We start from the raw sequence: 7,232 nt of genomic DNA, 5'->3' as shown, positions 1-7,232 counted from the left end.
CAATCCCAACTACTTGGGAAACTGAGGCAGAAGGATTGCAAGTTCAAGGCCAGACTGAGCAATTTAGGGAGATCCTATCTCAAAATTTATAAAAAGGACAGGGAATGTAGCTTATTGTTAGAGGGCTTGCTATACTAAAGGTGGCAGGGTAGAGGACTATTATTAGCTCTGGATTTTATATATATATATATATATATATTGTAGATGGACACAATATCCCTATTTATCTGTTTATCTGTTTTTATGTGGTACTGAAGATTGAACCCAGTTCCTCATGTGCAAGGCAGGCGGTCTACCACTCAGCCCCAGCCCCAGCCCCAGCCCTAGCTCTGGATTTCTGTATTACTCCTTTTTTTTTGGTACTAGGGATTGAACTCAGGAGGACCCCACCCATGGGATGAGCCACATCCCCAGCCCTATTTTGTATTTTATTTGGAGACAGGGTCTCATTGATTTGCTAAGCGCCTTGCTATTACTGAAGCTGGCTTTGAACTCATGATCCTCCTGTCTCAACCTCCCGAGCAGCTGGTATTACAGGCGTGCCTCACCGCTCCAGGAACTCCCATTATTTCTTGATGGTTTCTGTGGACTCCATTCCCATGTCTTTGTTAATAGGCCTACCTCAGCTTGAGTGTGTTCTCTGTTTTCTACTAACAACCGATTTGGGCACCAAAGTCCTGATGCTTTGAGTCTCTAAAGGTCATAATCCAGGGGCTGGGATTGTGGCTCAGCAGTAGAGCTCTCTCCTAGCACGTGCGAGGCGCTGGGTTTGATCTTCAGCACTGCATAAAAATAAATAAAATAAAGCTATTGTGTCCATCTACAATTAAAGCAAATATATTTTTTTTAAAGAGAGAGAGAATTTTTTAATATTTATTTTTTAGTTATCAGTGGACACAACATCTTTGTTTGTATGTGGTGCTGAGGATCGAACCCGGGCCGCACGCATGCCAGGCGAGTGCGCTACCACTTGAGCCACATCCCCAGCCTGCAAATATATTTTTTAAAAAGTTTTAATCCAGCCTTTTTTTTAAAAAAAATATTTTTTTCTGGTTGTTGATAGACATTTATTTATTTATATGTAGTGCCTCACATATTGCCAGGCAAGTGTGCTAATGCTGATCCACAGCCCCAGCCCTTAATCCAGCCTTTTTATATATATATATATATTTTTTTTTTTTTTTTCTAGTTTTCGGCAGACACAACATCTTTGTTTGTATGTGGTGCTGAGGATTGAACCCGGGCCGCACGCATGCCAGGCGAGCGTGCTACCGCTTGAGCCACATCCCCAGCCCAATCCAGCCTTTTTTATGTTGGATATTTTGTTATTTTCCAAGTAGCTCACTATCATAAATAACATGTCCACATTTCATAGATGAGAAAGCAGGCTCAGAAAAATTAGATAATTTTTTTATTCTTTTTTTTTAAATATTTTTATTAGTTATTGATGGACTTTTATTTTATTTATATATACGTGGTGCTGAGAATCAAACCCAGTGCCTCACACATGCTAGGCAAGCGCTCTACCACTGAGCCACAGATAATTTTTTTATACAGCAAATAATTATCAGAACTGGTAGTCAGCCCAGGCTTGCCAGTTTCCAAAACCTGTATTCTTCCAGGTATCTGTCATGTCTCCACAGCTAAAAAGTTACCCAGTTAAGACTGGAGCTGGGGCTATAGCTCAGTTGGTAGAGTGCCTGCACATAGGCCCTGGGTTCAATCCCCAGCACCACACACGCGCGCAAAAAAAAAAAAAAAAAAAAAGGCTGAGTCTGGCAAGAACTTTAGAAGTATTTCATAACTTTTCCTTTTTCCTAATACTTTTTTTTTTTGGTACTGGGGATTGAACTCAGGAGCACTCAACCTGAGAAACCCCCAGCCTTTTTTTTTGTTTGTTTTATTTAGAGAGGGGTCTCACTGAGTTGCTTAGGACCTTGCTAAATTGTTGAGTTTAGCTTTGAACTCCTCCTGCCTCTGCCACCTGAGCCGTTGAGATTACATGTGTGTGCCACCGGGTCCAGCTTCCTAATACTTTCTGGTTAAATATTTTAGTGGAAATCAGAGGAGTTAGGAAGAATTATGAGTGTGTAGATACTTCCTGTAGACAGTTTTACATTATTTTTGGTTGATAAGCAGTAGTCAGAGCTACTTACTTGAATGAACAAGGCTCTAGGCTCAATCCCCAGCACCAAAAACAAACAAAGGCAATACATATTCATTTTCCAAACTTAAAAGAAAAAAAAAAGACAGGAGATAGCTCAGTGGTATCTAGCATACCCAAGGCCATGGGTTCATCCCCAATACTACCACCACAATGATAATGATAAAATAACAAAGGCAAAAAAAAAAAAAAAACATGAAAGCTGGACATGGTCATATACACACCTGAAGCTACTCAGAAGGTTGAGTCAGAAAGATCACTTGAGCAAACAAGTTTGAGACCAGCTTAGGCAAAGTAGTTAGACTACCATCTCAAAAAAAAAGAAAAGGTGACTATGTCTTCTTACCAGGGATCGAACTCAGGAGCACTTAACCACTGAGCTACATCCCCAGACCTGTTTTGTATTTTATTTAAGAGACAGGGTCTCACTGAGTTGTTCAGTGCCTCGCCTTTTTTTTTTTTTCCTGAGGCTGGCTTTGAACTTGAGATCCTCCTGCCTCAGCCTCCCGAGTTGCTGGGATTACAGGCATGTGCCACCGTGCCCAGCTCCAGCTCTGTTGGGGATATAGCTCAGTTGTTAGAGTGCTTGCCTTGATGCACAAGGCCTTGGGTTCGATCCCCAGCACCACGGGGCGGGGGCGGGGGGGCGGGGTTGGCTGGGAATATAGCTCAGTGGCAGAGCACTTACCAAGCATGCATGAGGGCCTACGTTCCATTCCTAATACCATGAAAAATGAACAAAGGAGGGGAAAAAATTGTGTTCCATCTACAAATAACCCTAATGTGCACTACACCCAGGAAGCAGCTGAGATAGGAATAGTCTGGGCAGCTTTAAATTTCCCTACCATCTGTGACCCTGCCCAATGGGTCCATGGCTTGTGAACATCACAGAAACTGGAAGATACTGAGACTAGCACTGGCCTTTTCTGATTATTATCAAAGATGAGTCACTGTGCTACAACCTCATTTGGTGTGGTGTGGTAAGTTCACATTTTTGTCGCTGATCAAAGGACTTTGGTTATTGAAATAGCAGAAGGAGCCTTGTCAAAAAAGCCCTACAGCATTGAACCTGAGGGTGGGATTCAGTGTAAAGTTTAGATGCATTCATTCCATGGCCACAGGCCATGCAGAAAGACAGTGGTTACAAAAGAATATAGTACTAGGCTTTAAGGCTACAGTATCAAACAAGATGGACTTGCACTATGCCTGTGTGAAACTTAGGATCTAGTGAGGAGAGAAAAATCTAATGAGTAAATTTTTTTTCTTTTTTTTTTTTTTTGTGATGCTGGGGGTGGACCCCAGGGCCTTGCACATGCTACACGAGAGCTCTACCACTGAGCTTCACTCCCAGCCCTTGAATGAATAATTCTAAGTATGATGAGTCTTCATAGTAGAAAGTGTGGGGCACTACACAGAGCATTACCAAGGAGTCCAAAGTAGCCTGAATGTTCATGAAAGCTCCCTTGAAGAAATGATGTTAAACTGAGACCAGGCAAAGAGGAGAGAAAAAAGTGTCCTAGCAGAAGAAATACAATGGATCTTTAGCTAGAAAGAAGACCTATTTAAGAAAGTTGGGCTGGGGATGTGGCTCAAGCGGTAGTGCGCTCGCCTGGCATGCACGGGGCGCTGGGTTCGATCCTCAGCACCACATAAAAAGTAAAATAAAGATGTTGTGTCCACCGAAAAACTGAAAAATAAATATTAAAAAATTTTCTCTCTCTTCTCTCAAAAAAAAAAGTAAAAGAAATCTAAGATGGCTAAAACGGAAAGTTTTGGAAAAAGTGGTGCAAGAGGGGTCTGGAGAAGTGGGCAAGGACAAGAACAAGGACTTAGGCCATGTGAAAGATCTTGAACTAGATCAGATGACATTAAATTATTAAACTGTATCTTAAGGGGCAGGACATCTATAACCCTGAAAGTTAAATGTTGTGTTTACAGTCCTGATAACTGGGGATGTTAAAGCCTGGTGAGGGAACTTCTGTACAGTGACATATTCCAGCTGCTGCAACATTCATTCAGTACTCATAGTTTTTGTTTCTCTCATAGAAGCACCCATCCCCAGATGACAACATGTTTTTCCCCAACCAGACTTCAAATAGAACTGACTTCTAAAAGGGAACTCACGTCCCCCACGTCGTCCCCCATGTCGTCGAGCCCCCTCATGTTCGACACCTCTTTTCAGCTCTGAAGAAGCCAGAACGAGCCGTCGCCCCTTCTCCTTACAGCAATAAAGAGTTCCTAAAATTAGGGGGGAATGAAGCCAAAAACAGATAGTGTAGATAGGTAAATCGAGTCAGGTTGGATCTAGGAAGCCAATTTTGAGTGAGTCTGGGAAGTTGAAGACTGTCCCCTGAGGATTACTGTTTACCAAGATGTAGAGCCTGCCCAAATAGGCCCCCAACTGAGGGAACCATGATTGGTTCCCAAGTTTCCAGACAAAGGGGGGGAATGAAAAACCAGCCTCTACCTCAGAGCAAAGCCTGTCCAAGGAAGGGACATCACCTTTGTCCTTGGAAAGACCCAAAGAGCACTCCTAGGCACATTCCCACCCTGCTAAGTTGTTTACCTACAAATAACAGGAGAGATCTGCTGCAACAGGTGTCCTTGACTCAGGCTAGGTGGGGATCCATAGCAACCCCCTAGCAGCCACCAATCAGCATGAGACAGGGAAATACCTGGGATTCCAGATGACCCTCCCAGTATTTATGGTGGTTGATAACGTGTTGGGAAACCATGTAATTCAGCATGAACACCCCTCGTGGCTTAAACCAATCAGTTCAAATGAATACCCCTTTTGTAGTAACCAATCATCCCTACCCAACTTGTTCCCGCCAGTGAATGTGCTAATCATTTTTTAGAGTTGTTGTTTGATTTTCCCGTGGTGTGTGATGATTTGCTAAGAGATGCTATGATGTATGTGGGGGTCCCTGCTTCTCCAAAGAATGTATAAAACTGCTGCAAACCCTGGGCTCGGGGCCTCTCAGCATCAACAGTTGCTGTGTGCGCAGAGGACCGAGCTAGTTCGCAATAAACACCTCTTTGCTGCTTAAAAAAAAAAAAAAAGAAAGATCTTGAACTCAGCCGGGTGTAGTGGCACATGCCTGTAATCCCAATGACTCGGGAGGCTGAGGCAGGAGGATTGTACATTCAACGCCAGTCTCAGCAACTTAGTAAGACCCTGCCTCAAAAAGGGCTGGGGATGTGGCTCAGTGGTTAAGCAATTAACCTGATACAAACAAACAAAAAAATCTTGAGCTCTAACTAAATGTCAATGGGAATTCTTATAATGGAAATAGGGAATATATTTGGGAAAATACCAGATTCCTCATCTGAAAGTAGGAATGACAACAGCTATGGAGTTATCAGGGAGCAACATGAAGAGATACAAGTGTAAATTGTAAAGCATTATAGCAATAATGGAATTATAATATTCTCAGGACTGATGATTAACTATGCTGCCTTTGTGTGCATATGTATGGTATTGGCGATTGAACCCAGAAGTGCTCTACCACTGAGCTATATCCCCAGCCCATTTTTAAAATTATTTATTCATATATATATACCTTTATTTTATTTACTTATATGTGGTGCTGAGAACTGTACCCAGTGCCTCACACATGCCAGGCAAGTGTGCTACCACTGAGCCACAGCCACAGCCCGTCCAGCCCATTTTATTATTTATATTTGAAGTCAATGTTTAAGTTGCCTAAGGTGGCTTTGAACTTGTGATCCTCCTGCCTTAGCCTCCTGAGTTGCTGGGATTACAGGTGTGCGCCACCATGCCCAGACTATGAGTAATAGAATCTGAGAGTTTAGTTAGTATTTTCCTGATGGGAATATGAAATACACTATAAAACCCTGACCTACTCCAGAGAACTGGTGGAAAGTTCAGAAATTTCTTTCAGCTGAACTTTCAGTGTGAGATTCCTGAAGTCTAGGGGTGAGCTCAGTTGTTCAAAGCAAATCAGACCATTTATGGCCACATGTATTTCTAAAATCCACAGATTCCTCAACATCACTTCCAGAAAAGATCAGCATTCTGTCTCTGTCTCAAACCCACTAGGGAAGAACCACTAGGGCATTCTTTCCTCTTGGTTTCTTCCAGCTAGAGGCTGGTTCTAACATCTCCTGGCTCAGCTTCTACAAAAGCTACCATCATTCCACAAATGTTACACTCCTCTGAGCTGTTATTATTTTGTTGTGGCAAAATAATCACTCCAATTAGCACCTGCATAACATTTTAGGAAAAAGTCAATGTTTTGCAAGTCAATTCTTATAATGGCTCCAAGAAGTAAACACAAACAGAATGGATGAGAGACCTGGGGCTTGCCTCTCCGATGGGACTGGCACTGACATGCTACCATAGAGAACTTATTTGTTCATTTTAGGTTGTTTCCTCTCAGCCTATAAAATATTCAACAATTCCCAAGTATAGTTGTAGGTATTTGACAGATGCCCCATTACCACACCCTCTTTCTGTTCTAGGAGAGAACAGACACATTTCTTCTCCAGAGGCCACCGACTACCATAAATGCTCCATAGTACAAGCACACCAGAGATTGCAAACTCTCAGTTTTTCCTTTGACTTACATGATTTTTTTTTTTTTTTGCAGTGCTGGGGCTTCAATTCAGGACCTGGCACATGTTAGGCAAGCTCTCTGTCATTGAGCTACCCGCCCCCAGCCCCTACTCAATGCTTCTTAAGACATTTTGAAAATTTAATTGCCAATTTTTTAAAAATCAAGATATTTCAAATACAAATTTTAGGAAAGGTATAAGGGGTAAAATAGAAGGAAAGAAAGAAGTCAGGATATTCCACGTAAACACCCACCACCACCACTGGGTTTCAGTTGAGCGTGGTGGCACATGCCTATAATCCCAGCAACTTGGAAGGCTGAAGCAGGAGGATCACAAGTTCAAGGCTCAACAAGTTAGTGAAACACTATCTTAAACAAAAACAAAAAATTGGGGATGTAGGTCATAGGTAGAATACCGTTGGGTTCCATCCCCAAGTACCATAATAACAACAATATCTGGTATAAATGTCCAGAGCTGAGTGCTAGTTTCA

The sequence above is a fragment of the Marmota monax genome, unplaced genomic scaffold, assembly GCF_021218885.2.
Source record: "Marmota monax isolate L192 unplaced genomic scaffold, Marmota_monax_Labrador192_F-V1.1 WCK01_AAM20220418_F8-fsc00064, whole genome shotgun sequence".
NCBI lineage: Eukaryota > Metazoa > Chordata > Mammalia > Rodentia > Sciuridae > Marmota > Marmota monax.
This window is presented reverse-complemented; position numbering follows the sequence as displayed.